Below are 12,863 nucleotides of genomic sequence, written 5' to 3'. Positions count from 1 at the left end.
TTTATTTATTTTTATTCACATTATTTATTTTTTAATATTTGCATCTAGTAGTTTATTGATCTTTAAGGGGTTGGTTACTATTTATTTATTTATTGCACTTTTTTATGCTTAGCGCTTCATACACTTTTTTGGCATTTTTACATATCCTGTGGTATAGGGAATAAGTGATAGCAGCTGGCACAAATAGTAGAGATTCTGTGGAGCGCAGGAGGATTTCCCTTTATATTTTGCTCTTCCAATTAGGACCCCTTTTTTGTTGGCAACTGTCCAAGACGTGATTCACTGTGGAGAAATGTTCCCACATTTCCTGCTGTTTCTCTGAGATGGGAAGTAAATGGAAATCTGCCCAATGGGACTGGAAAACTGACAGGAGTATTACCAGTGCCAGCAGTACATCATTTCATCAACATATTCCTCCACCTTGATACACTGGGATGCTATTAGGGAATTATCCCTATCATATGCCAGTGGGGTTTGTTGTTGAATTACAGCCTAAAAAGGTGAACTAACTTCAAATATCCTGGGCACCTCTCCAGACCCCACCGCACATAATAACCGTGATGTTCTGGGCTGCCAGTGTAGCAGTCTGTACACTGCAATACACAGCACTGGAGCAAGTATCCATCATAATGCCTACCAGGGGTGGACTGACCATTTGGAAACACGGGCACTGCCCGAGGGCCCGGGGTCAGTAGGGGGCCCCCTGAGATGCACCTGGTACCTTTTTCATAGGCTTTTTTGAGTTTGGGCAAGGACACAGGGGCCCCATGAGTTGTCATTCCGCCCCTAATGCCTACAATGGCAAGCACTCATTGATCAGTTTGACCACATGACCATGCTGACCAATGAGAAGCACTTTTTCTTCTGTGACACATTGTCGAAAGAAGAAGCCTCAGATATGCTTCTGATTGGCATTACGGGCACATAGCTGCGCTGACAAATGAGGTCTTGCCATTGAGAACAATATGATGGATACTCAATCCACTGAGAGCAATATGATGGATATTCACATAGGCCATCATGTACACTATGGTACCACATCTACAATTGTACAGCGATCTTTCAGTAAAACATATATTTATGGTTGATTGGACCATTAAAGTTTTTGCAGTTTAGCCATGACTTATCCACTTTTTTTATTCTTGCAATGTAATGCTATTGTTTATTACAATCTATGGAGGATATTAGAAATACAGCCTTCTATGAATATCTGTCTCAAGCAAAATGTAATTAAACGAGCATTCTGATTTTTAAATACTTTAATTGATTACTTTAAAACACTTTTTAACATGCTTTCAGAACTTCAGTAACCCCAGTTTTCTTTTGATAAATACAATATCTGGATCCAACCCCTTGATGAGGTTGGACGCCAATCTTGGCGTTAGCGTCTCAGCCCCCCATGGATATCTTGATGTCTGCCTCCACCATGATGGATGTTCTCTTTCTGTTCACCTAATTAATTGCATTTTATGGTATTTGGCGTGGAACAAAAGCATTAACTAGAACTGCAGGAGGGTCACATTTGGCTTCTCTAAAAGGAACCAATTAATTAATTTAGGAACAACACCGAACATTGCTCAACTTCTATTCCCTAATTAAATGGAAAGTTTTTAATCATTACTTAAGCACCACTGACAAAAAAAAAATAATTAAATAAATAATTTTGAATTGTTTAGAGGTAAAACCTTTTAGACGATAAAAACATTTTTTTTCTTCAAAATTTGAGTAAAATTTAATTTGATCCATTTTCCACAACAGTCATTTCTCTGAAAACAAACATGTTTACAAATCTTGCACAGTTCAAACAATTCAAATGGATTTTCAAAAGTAATAACACAGCTACAGCTACAATTATCGATGGCAACAAGCAACACTAAAACATTTTCCATTGGCAGAGTAGATACTACAAGACACAGGTATTCTGAAATAGAAGAGAAAATAGAAATTTCCCACAAAGCTGCAATTATCACTGACCTACCACAGCCGTCAGAAAGAATATGTAATTTGTTACTGTCAAACTTTTGTCCACATAGCCACATAAACTTTATTTCCCATTCAATGTACAGTATAGGTAGGAAACAGTTGCTAAAACAATTGAAAATGGAGAAATTGCAAATGCAAGGAACTGTCCATCCCAATTCACTCCAAATTTTCTTTTTGCCTTTTTCTTTCTCTTATACCAAAAGTATCACTTTTGTCATTAAAGGCTAAGTAAAACCTTAGGGCTCATTCACATGTGCAGATATTATTGCTTCCCTTGTGCCCACCCACCAAGCTGCAATGTACGCAGCTACAGGGTGGTTGTGTCATTGGTCCCATTCACTTGCATGGGTCACGTTCGGGCAGCTTTACCACCTATCAAATGTGATATGCTGTTTAATTTTTGGTACAGCAACGAAGTAAAGCATTATGACGGCATCATGTGTACAGCCTTGAGAGTCTGCATCTCTGTGTAAGTGGGGTGGTTAAGAGTGGTATAACTGTTGGATTAACCACCTGCTTTTACCGCATCCCTGGCTGCCGGTGTATACAGGACTGACGTTATGTCTCTCTGAATGCCTACATCCCACACCAACACGATGACGCAAACACATTGACTGCAAAAGAGGCATATTTGCATAAATCCATAGATTATACTTCCAGGAAAATATACCAATAATAAAACTTGTACATATTGAGGAAGAAAATATTCAATAGAGAGAGACATATTTATATGGAAAAAGTTACTTTTTATTAAATGATGTTTATTTATTTATTATTAATGTGCGTGTCATCCTAGCACAGGGGCTATTCCAATCTACTCTGTATTATTCCAATTTTAGGACATTACTTTTTATATTTCATAAATAAATAACAATAAAGATACTATTTCTGGAAGTGGTGTATTCAATTTCCGCTGTCTGTATTCCTACGTTAAAAAAAAGTCCTGGATTCTTTCTTAGATACACAGAATATAACTGGATATAACATTTATAGATAAAGTTGATCCAGGGAATATCCAATTGCCTCTCAGGGGATCAGGAAGGAATTTTTCCCCCGCAGGAGCAATTTGGGTCATGCTTTGCTGGGTTTTTTGCCTTCCTCTGGATCAACTGTGGGTATAGGATTATAACTTTTTTTTTTTTTAATGGTTGAACTGGATGGACTTTTGTCTTTTTTCATCCAGACTAACTGTATAACTTGGAATTTTTGTAAATTCACTGTTATGTCAAAAGTATTGAGACGCCTGCCTTTACACGCACATGAACTTTAATGGCATCCCAGTCTTAGTCCGTAGGGTTCAATATTGAGTTGGCCCCGCCCTTTGCAGCTATAACAGCTTCAACTCTTCTAGGAAGGCTGTCCAGAAGGTTTAGGAGGGTGTCTATGGGAGGGTTTGACCATTCTTCCAGAAGCTCATTTGTGAGGTCAGGCACTGATGTCGGATGAGAAGGCCCAGCTCGCAGTCTCCGCTGTAATTCTAATCGAACCTCAAAAGGTGTTCTATTGGGTTGAAGTTAGGACTGTGCAGGCCAGTCAAGTTCCTCCACCCCAAACCCACTCATCCATGTCTTTTTGGACCTTTATGGACCTTGCTTTGTGCACTTGTGCAAAACCATTTTGGAACAGGAAGGGGCCATCCCCAGACTGTTCCCACAATGTTGGGAGTATGAAATTGCCCAACATGTCTTGGTATGCTGACGCCTTAAGAGTTTCCATAACTAGAACTGAGTGGTCAAATCCAACCTCTGTTAAACAACCCCACACAACGTAATCCTCCCTCCACCAAACTTTATACTTGGCACAATGCAGTCAGAAGACAAGTACTGTTCTCCTGGCAACTGCCAAACCAAGATACGTCCACTGGATAGCTAGACAGAGAAAAACGTGATTGGTCACTCCAGAGAACACATCTTCACTGCTCTAGAGTCCAGTAGCAGTGTGCTTTACACCACTGCATCCAACTCTTTGCATTGCACTTGAAGAGGTTTAGGAGTGTGTCTATGGGAAGGTTTGACCATTCTTCCAGAAGCGCATTTGTGAGGTCAGGCACTGATATTGGATGAGAAGGCCTGGCTCACATTCTCCGCTCTAATTCATCCCAAAGGTGTTCTTGAGGTCAGGACAGTCAAGTTCCTCCACCGCAAACTCGCTCATCCATGTCTTTATGGACCTTGCTTTGTGCACTGGTGTGCAGTCATGTTGGAACAGGAAGGGACCATCCCCAAACTGTTCCCACAAAGTTGAGAGCATGAATTTGTCCAAAATGTCTTGGTATGCTGACACCTTAAGAGTTCCCTTCAATGGAACTAAGGGGCCAAGCCCAACCCCTCAAAAACACCCCACACCATAATCCCCCCTCCACCAAACTGTACACTTGGCACAATGCAGTCAGGTAAGTACCGTTCTCCTGGCAACCGCCAAACCCAGACACATCCATCGGATTGTCAGACAGAGAAGCATGATTGGTCCCTCCAGAGAACACATCTCCACTGCTCTAGAGTCCAGTGGCGGCCAATCAAGTTCCTCCACTGTAAGAGTGTATATATTTGGAGTATATATGGTTTTTAAATTTTTTTTTAATTTATTATATTTTTTAAATGTGTTTGGAGACTTCTCATGTGTTGATTTGGCAACAAGTAGGCATGGGTGTTTGATACACTACTAGAGTCACACAACTTGGGAAGATATATACATATTCCTTAGCACAGATTATCATACCGAGAGGGGGAGGTGCATTGTAGTACAGATATGGTTAACAATTTGTATTATTAATTTCATTTATTTATTTATAGTTTTGGATTGGCAGCACAACACGATTAGTATTTCTCAGTAGTAAAACATTAATAATTAAACTGTTACTAAACCCAGGACCATGCATTAACTATATCTGGTCTCCCACAGTACACAGAACATGGAAATGCAATTATTTTAGTAAATATAAACTATCAATGTCCAGCCGAGCACTGGTTAAAGCTTGTAGAAGAAGTTTTCATTCTCCTCTGACTGTCCTATGAGGCTGCATGACCTTTGACCCTCTGTCTGGAAAGTGCTTATTGGCTCTGTGCCAATCACGTGCACCCCCCCTCCCCCCCAAAAAAGTCTTAAGCAATACACACCAAACTGACCATGTGCAGAGTGCCTCCTAGGGCTCTGTACTATCAGCAGATGGATTGGGGACTATGGAAAAAGGAGACGATCAGAGAAGACAGGATCAAGCAGCCTTATAAAGCATTACAAAATGCGTAGGATTAACCCCTTAGGTTCCACAGTAAGTATAACAAGCATGCTTTACTGCATATACAGACTGATTTTACTATTGATGGTTTAGTAACACTTTAAGCAGTAGATAAACTAATTGATGACCTAAAACCATCATCTTCTTGCTAATCAATATCAATAGACATTACTCCAATTTAAATATTTAATTAAATCAGTGACAAAAGAATATGTATTTCAAAAAACAGGTACAATATACAGCATTCCCGCATCTATGGGGGGTGCTGGGGTGGGCTATGGCCCCCAAGATTTTAGTTGTCCCCCCCAAAGCCAACCCTTCCACTGTACTGCCCTAAACTGACACAATACAACCTTAATCTGATACTTTATCTCCCTAACTGACACTATACAGTGTAGTGCCCAAGCCTGACACTATACTGATCTCAGTTATGCATTGTGTGGGGAGGAGGGGCTCTGCTGCCTGTGCCCAGGCTGTGTGCAGTGCAGGGATGAGAGAAAGAACTGTGCCAATCAGGGGCAGACTGACAACTCATGGGGCCCCCGGGCAATAGGGGAACATGGGGCCCCTGTGTCCTTGCCCAAACTCAAAAAAACCTATGAAAAAGGTACCAGGGGCATCTCATGGGGCCCCCTACTGACCCCGGGCCCTCGGGGACTGCCCGAGTTTCCAAATGGTCAGTCCGCCCCTTGTGCCAATGTCCTCTGCCATGCCAGCAGTGACCCCTGTCCTCTGCCCTACTGACCCCTGTCCTCTGACCTACTGACCGCGCATCCTCTGCCCCCCTGACATTTTTTACTGCACCCCCACATCGCACAGGCTAGATCCGGCCCTGATATACAATACAAATGAATTTAGTGACCAATTTAAAAATGCCAGTTTTCAAATTTTCGAAACATGCAGTGTGGTGCAGCAGCGGTAAAGACACAGTCCAGTTGCAGATAAACTCAGAACTTGTATTGCAGATATTGCCAGCTGCAAACAGCATGCTTTGGGTAAAACTCACAGTTCAGTTCTTGCCAGATAGACAGTAGGTAAAGATGCACCGACAACGTCCATCTTCAAAGGGTGGAACATGACATGGCCAGTCCGGTCCCAAAGGGGCAGCTACCATGCAGGATTGCGAGTCCCTAGTGTGTCCTTACTCTTCTGGGACCTTTCCCTGCCCCTATCATTTTTCCTACAAATGTGGTTAATGACCAGCTTTACAGTAGTCTTAGCAATTTTCTGTACTTCAACAAACTTTCAACCACAAATAGGACACAAATGACGAAACAATAAAAACTGGGGAGAAAATTGACCAAAAACGCCTTTTCAAATTGGCCAATTTGCACTTTACTTTTAAAAAATTATTTGCTGGCAACTAGAAAATGACTGAAATGTAAAAACCGCTTAGTGTTCATTAAATTTTTTTCTAAACAACGGGGCTCAATCATTAATATGGAAAGAGGTTTGTCATTTAACTTTGTCACTAGAATGTTCTGAGTAAGTAGAGCCATTTATAATGTACAGTACATAGTGATGTCCCAACTGAACAAAGTGGTTCTTGTTTATTGTGAATATTATCTCAAACACACAAATTTCCATCATGGCAAGACCTCAGATGTCATTATCAGAAAACCGGATGGATTTTAATATATACACAGTATTCACAAAATTATTATTAAGCTAGTAGTCTCCTATAATGTATACTTTCAAAAATGAATGAAGATGGAAAAAAAAACCCATGTAGAGAATATATTTCTTAGAACATAACATGATTGGTAAGGTTAAATAAAGACACTAGTCCATCCAGTTCAATGTGTGTGTGTTTGTCTCTGTTTGTGTCACTAACACTTTTAATATCCCTGTACATTGTGTTTGCTAAGAAACACATCTAAAAGTTGTCACCACCAACTGTGGAAGGGATTTCTACATCCTTACCACCCAAACCGTAAAGAACTGCTTGCAGTTGAAGATTGAACCACCTCTCATCCAACTCCATTGTGTGGCCACAAGTCTTGTTTAGAGACCTTAGAAGAAATAGTTTTCTCTCAATGCTAGAGTCGCCATTTATAGATTTGTATATTTTGATCATCTCTCCTCTTAAGCATCTCTTCTTCAAGGAGAATACGTTTAACTAGCTGCCGACCGCAGATAGCCGAATGACGGCTGCACTGCGGCCGGCCGGTTCTGAGTGGACGTCATATGACGTCCTCCCAGAACGCGCTCTCCTGCGCGCCCCAGGGGGCAAGCACCCGGCGATCTCCGTGATCGCTGTGTCCTACGGACACAGCTGATCACGTGATGTGGTAAAAGGCCAATCACAGCGGCCTTTTACCACGTGATCAGCGGAGTCCAATGACACGCTGATCAGAGGGAAATGCAAGTGCCGGTTCTCGGCTGCACTTTCCTCACGCTGTCAGATCGTGAGGAAAGTACTGCCGAGAACCGGCAGTTGTCAGAGCGGGGATCGGCACCGATCATCAGGACACTGATGATCAGTGCCCTGATGATCGGTGCCCAGCAGTGCCACCCGCAAGTTCCGCCCACCTGTGCCCACTAGCTCCGCCCACCTGTGCCCAGCAGATCACCCACCTGTGCCCAGCAGTGCACCCACCTGTGCCCAGCAGTGCAACCACCTGTGCCACTCTGCAGTGTCACACACCTGTGCCCAGAAGTGCCACCTACCTGTGCCCAGCAGTGCCACCCACCTGTGCCCACCCACCTGTGCCCACCAGTGCCACCCACTTGTGCCCACCCACCAGTGCTTCCCACCAGTGCAGCCCAGCAGTGCTGCCAGTCAGTGCCACCAGTCAGTGCCCAAGGGTTGTGCCAGTCAGTGCCGCCAGTCAGTGCCCAGCAGTGATGCCAGTCAGTGCCGTCTATCAGTACCCATCATCAGTGTCACCTATCAGTGCCGCCTATCAGTGCTGCATATTAGTGCCGCCTATCCGTGCCACCTCATTAGTGCTGCCTATCAGTGCCCTTTAGTGCTGCCTATCAGTGCCCACCAGTGCCGCCTATCAGTGCCCATCAGTGCTGCCTCATCAACGCACATCAGTGAAGGAGAAAAATTACCGGTTTGAAAAATGTTATAATAGAAACAAAGAAACTTTTTTTTTTTTCAAATTTTTTGCACTTTTTTTATTTATAGCGCAAAAAGTAAAGCGCCCAGTGGCGATTAAATACCACCAAAAGAAAGCTCTATTTGTGAGAAAAAAATGATCAAAATTTCATATGGATACAATGTTGCATGACCGCACAATTGTCAATCAAAGTGCAGCAGTGCTGAAAGCTGAAAATTGGCCTGGTAAATAAGGGGGTATAAGTGCCTGGTAGGCAAGTGGTTAAAGTAGAACTAAAGGACAATTTTTTTTTTCCATTTTGGATACAGTAAGGTAATGGTTATAGCTACGGTTGTACCAATACGGATACCGGTATCAGTTTCGGTGCCAACACTAAGCATTTGCACGCGTATAATGATGAAAATGACCAATAAAAAGGCTCCAATGCTAAAAACAGATACCTTCAGGTTCGGTTCTCTCAGCTGTCAGGGGGTTTCCCCCACCGACAACTCGAAAGTAGACAATAGAATGCCGGCAATTATCGGTTGTTGAGGAGGGGGCCACCGTGTCCCTAACAACCAATGATATTTCAGCTATCAGAGGGATTCCCCTGCTGACAGCTGAAATGTAAAAAAAAGAAAGACAGCAATAGGTATTCTTCATCCTCTGTTAGCTCCTGTCCTATACGAGGCAGGGAGCAATGTAAATCCAGAACCAACATATTCCAGATGAGGTGTTACTAATGATTTGTACCGGGGTAATATGATATCTCTCTCTCTGGAGTCTATACCTCTCTTAATACAAAAGAGGATTTTGCTCGATTTAGAAGCCGCAGCTTGGCATTGCATGTCATTATTAAGCTTGTGATCTACCAGAACCCTCAGATCCTTCTCCACCATTGATTCCCCCAGTTGTACCCCCCCTAGTATGTATGATGCATATTCCTAGCCCCCAAGTGCAGAACCTTACATTTATCAACATTAAATCTCATTTGCCACATAGTTGCCCAATTACACAGAGCATTGAGGTCGGCTTGTAAGTTGGAGACATCCTGTAAGGATTTTATTCCGCTGCACAGCTTGGTGTCATCTGCAAAGACTGAAATGGGATTTATAATCCCAGACCCTATATCGTTTATAAATATATATGTTTCAGTGTGGCAACATGTGCTAAATCGCATGTTTTCCAATATCACACAAACACTCCTACTCCCTAACTCCCCTCCACACTTCCCAAACCACCCTCCTACATGCTCTTCATAGGCAATAGGTATTGGTAATCGGTATTGGCAAATACTTTTAAAAAAGTATCGGTACTCGTCCTCCATGCTTTAAAAAATGGTATCGGTGCATTCCTAGTTATAACCCTCGTCAGGTTTTTTTTTTTTTTGCCATCTGTGTCCCATTGGGGAGATTAACCTTTACTTCCTGTCCCATAGCCAACACAGAGGAAATCTATTGCGGTTTCCCATGACTATTGTGTCCATTGGAAGATCTCCCCTCAGTTCCTTTTCTGAGGACAACATGGGCTGCTACATATTACAAAAATGGAATATGTAGAAGCCCACCAGTCCTTGTGATGTTGTCAGCTTTTTTTGTTCTTTTATTTTCACTTGGTGATTCTGTCGGTAACACGCTTTCTTTCCTAGGGTGACAACGCTCACTCAATGTACTGTATCTATGGAGGATGGAGAAGCAGCATTCTCATCCTATGACAGGAAGTTTGTTAGGGCTACAGAAGACATTCCGCTTTCCTATTCCCCATTACACTGTGAAGAAACACTGTGGTTCTTTCCTCTGACCCCTTTGAAACTTCTAGAGGTGGCTTAGAAGTCAGGAGAATGGAACTACAGCAAGTGGAGTCGAACACAGGAATCCAACACTCCGAGAAGTGTTGAAGACTACAATGGATGCTGTAGCACTGGAACCAAGGGGCTGTAGGAGACAAAGGCCACTGTAGAGTGGGACGCAGTAGGATTTTTTAATATCGGTTATTTTAGTTGTGATATACTGAAATGCAATTTAGTAGTATATCTTGTCAAGGTCACTGTTGGTGGTTTTGGCATGTGGTTGAAGTTAGAAACTCAGGGGCACAGAACTAACATTTAAAAAAAAAAAAAATCACAATCAGAGAGTGGCTCAACTTACTGCTGGCTCAGTTCAAACATCATTTTTTGTGAGCTCAGCCTTTAATTTCCTTAATTTTTTTTTCTTCAAAACGAGTTATTCCCAAATACAAAACATTTTTAACTGGTTAACACACTGCGCCTCTTGGCTCATGAAACAGTTGTTGAGTAATCGGAACACTCTAAACGACAGCTTTATCGATGATTTATTTGTGACTTTTCCTGAAAATTGTCCTCTTGCTTCACAGTAGTGCACCTCAATAGATCATTCGATACTTGGACTCTTCTACCGAACAGATTGGCTATTCATTTAAGAGAAAGTACAATCCCATTGCTGTAATTCAGTGGTTTTAACTGCGTCCAAATAAATGTTTTCAGGCATGCTGTTACATAACCTTGCCACGGCCAGTAAAAATGATGATGTTTTTAAATGAATTTCCTACTTGCTCTATATGCCGTCCAACTTTAAATGTGGTTATGGAAATGCAGCTGCCAGTTTTATATAGAATACATTGCTATCTTTTTTTTATTCAGTTCATCTCTCTACATTAGGAAAGCAAATAAGATAAAGTGACCATGTCAAGTACAACCTTAGTTCACCTTTATAACAAATTCTGTTTGTGAATTAATTTTTTAACATCACCATCATACTTAAATTGTTTTGGTTGTCAGCTGTTCTTTTTTTTATAATTTTTTACTATACAATGTATTTTTGGTTTCGCCCATTAAAAAATATATATGAACTGGTTTATGCAGTTGAGTGGTACATCAAAGGGTTACTTTTAGTTTTAATGGCCAAAGTGAAGGCAATAGCAACCTTAGGAGTGAAGCAGTGAGTACAGGTAAATTAATTCACAAAATGCTTGATTTAGAACAGGGATCTACAGACTTTTTAAACCTAAGTTTGTGGAAAAACTGCAATAGGATCCAAATGACTGCAGACTTAAAAACTGCATCCACTTTATTGACAATCATTAAAATGTCATATAAAAGCAACAGTAGATATTGTGGTCGCAAGGAAACACAGTCAACACAGTCATGACTTTTGTTGTTTTCAAGTATGCAGCCTTTTTGATTCTATTGCATTTGTCCCACATGTCTGGATGTCCAGTGATTGCATCTGAATGCACTGGGGATGAAAGGGACTGTGTGGCAGACCCAACTTGAGCAGCAGAATACACAGAGGGCCAACGTTACTGTCCTTCAGACTTTAGGGGGCCTGGAGTGTGGACAGCAGATGTAGAAAATGTCCTGACATCAGTGGGAGAAAACACTATATTAAAGGGAGAAATACAGTCAGGTCCACAAATATTGGGACATCGACACAATTCTAACATTTTTGGCTCTATACACCACCACAGTGGATTTGAAATGAAACAAACAGGATGTGCTTTAACTGCAGACTGTCAGCTTTAATTTGAGGGTATTTACATCCAAATCAGGTGAATGGTGTAGGAATTACAACAGTTTGCATATGTGCCTCCCACTTGTTAAGGGACCAAAAGTAATGGGACAATTGGCTTATCAGCTGTTCCATGGCCAGGTGTGTGTTATTCCCTCATTATCCCAATTACAATGAGCAGATAAAAGGTCCAGTGTTCATTTCAAGTGTGCTATTTGCATTTGGAATCTGTTGCTGTCAACTCTCAAGATGAGATCCAAAGAGCTGTCGCTATCAGTGAAGCAAGCCATCATTAGGCTGAAAAAACAAAACAAACCCATCAGAGAGATAGCAAAAACATTAGACGTGGCCAAAACAACTGTTTGGAACATTCTTAAAAAGAAGGAACGCACCGGTGAGCTCAACAACACCAAAAGACCAGGAAGACCACGGAAAACAACTGTGGTGGATGACCGAAGAATTCTTTCCCTGGTGAAGAAAACACCCTTCACAACAGTTGGCCAGATCAAGAACACTCTCCAGGAGGTAGGTGTATGTGTGTCAAAGTCAACAATCAAGAGAAGACTTCACCAGAGTGAATACAGAGGGTTCACCACAAGATGTAAACCATTGGGGAGCCTCAAAAACAGGAAGGCCAGATTAGAGTTTGCCAAACGACATCTAAAAAAGCCTTCACAGTTCTGGAACAACATCCTATGGACAGATGAGACCAAGATCAACGTGTACCAGAGTGATGGAAAGAGAAGAGTATGGAGAAGGAAAGGAACTGCTCATGATCCTAAGCATACCACCTCATCATTGAAGCATGGTGGTGGTAGTGTCATGACGTGGGCATGTATGGCTGCCAATGGAACTGGTTCTCTTGTATTTATTGATGATGTGACTGCTGACAAAAGCAGCAGGATGAATTCTGAAGTGTTTCGGGCAATATTTTCTGCTCATATTCAGCCAAATGCTTCACAACTCATTGGACGCCGCTTCACAGTGCAGATGGACAATGACCCAAAGCAGACTGCAAAAGCAGCCAAAGAGTTTTTTAAGGGAAAGAAGTGGAATGTTATGCAATGGCCA

At 41.9% G+C, this 12,863-nt stretch overlaps 1 non-coding gene across 1 annotated transcript; it reads right to left on the bottom strand.

Moving 5' to 3' along the window:
- Nucleotides 1–2,739: 2,739 nt before the first annotated feature.
- Nucleotides 2,740–2,849, bottom strand: LOC149462565 (U6 spliceosomal RNA). Its single transcript, XR_016312652.1, has one exon. It is a non-coding gene; the product is annotated as a U6 spliceosomal RNA (small nuclear RNA).
- Nucleotides 2,850–12,863: the final 10,014 nt, after the last annotated feature.

The sequence above is a fragment of the Staurois parvus genome, unplaced genomic scaffold (assembly GCF_062004578.1).
Source record: "Staurois parvus isolate SC_StPar_1 unplaced genomic scaffold, SC_StPar_1.0 ptg000173l, whole genome shotgun sequence".
NCBI lineage: Eukaryota > Metazoa > Chordata > Amphibia > Anura > Ranidae > Staurois > Staurois parvus.
The sequence above is the reverse complement of the archived record's forward strand: the minus strand, read 5'-3'. Positions and strand labels throughout refer to the sequence as shown.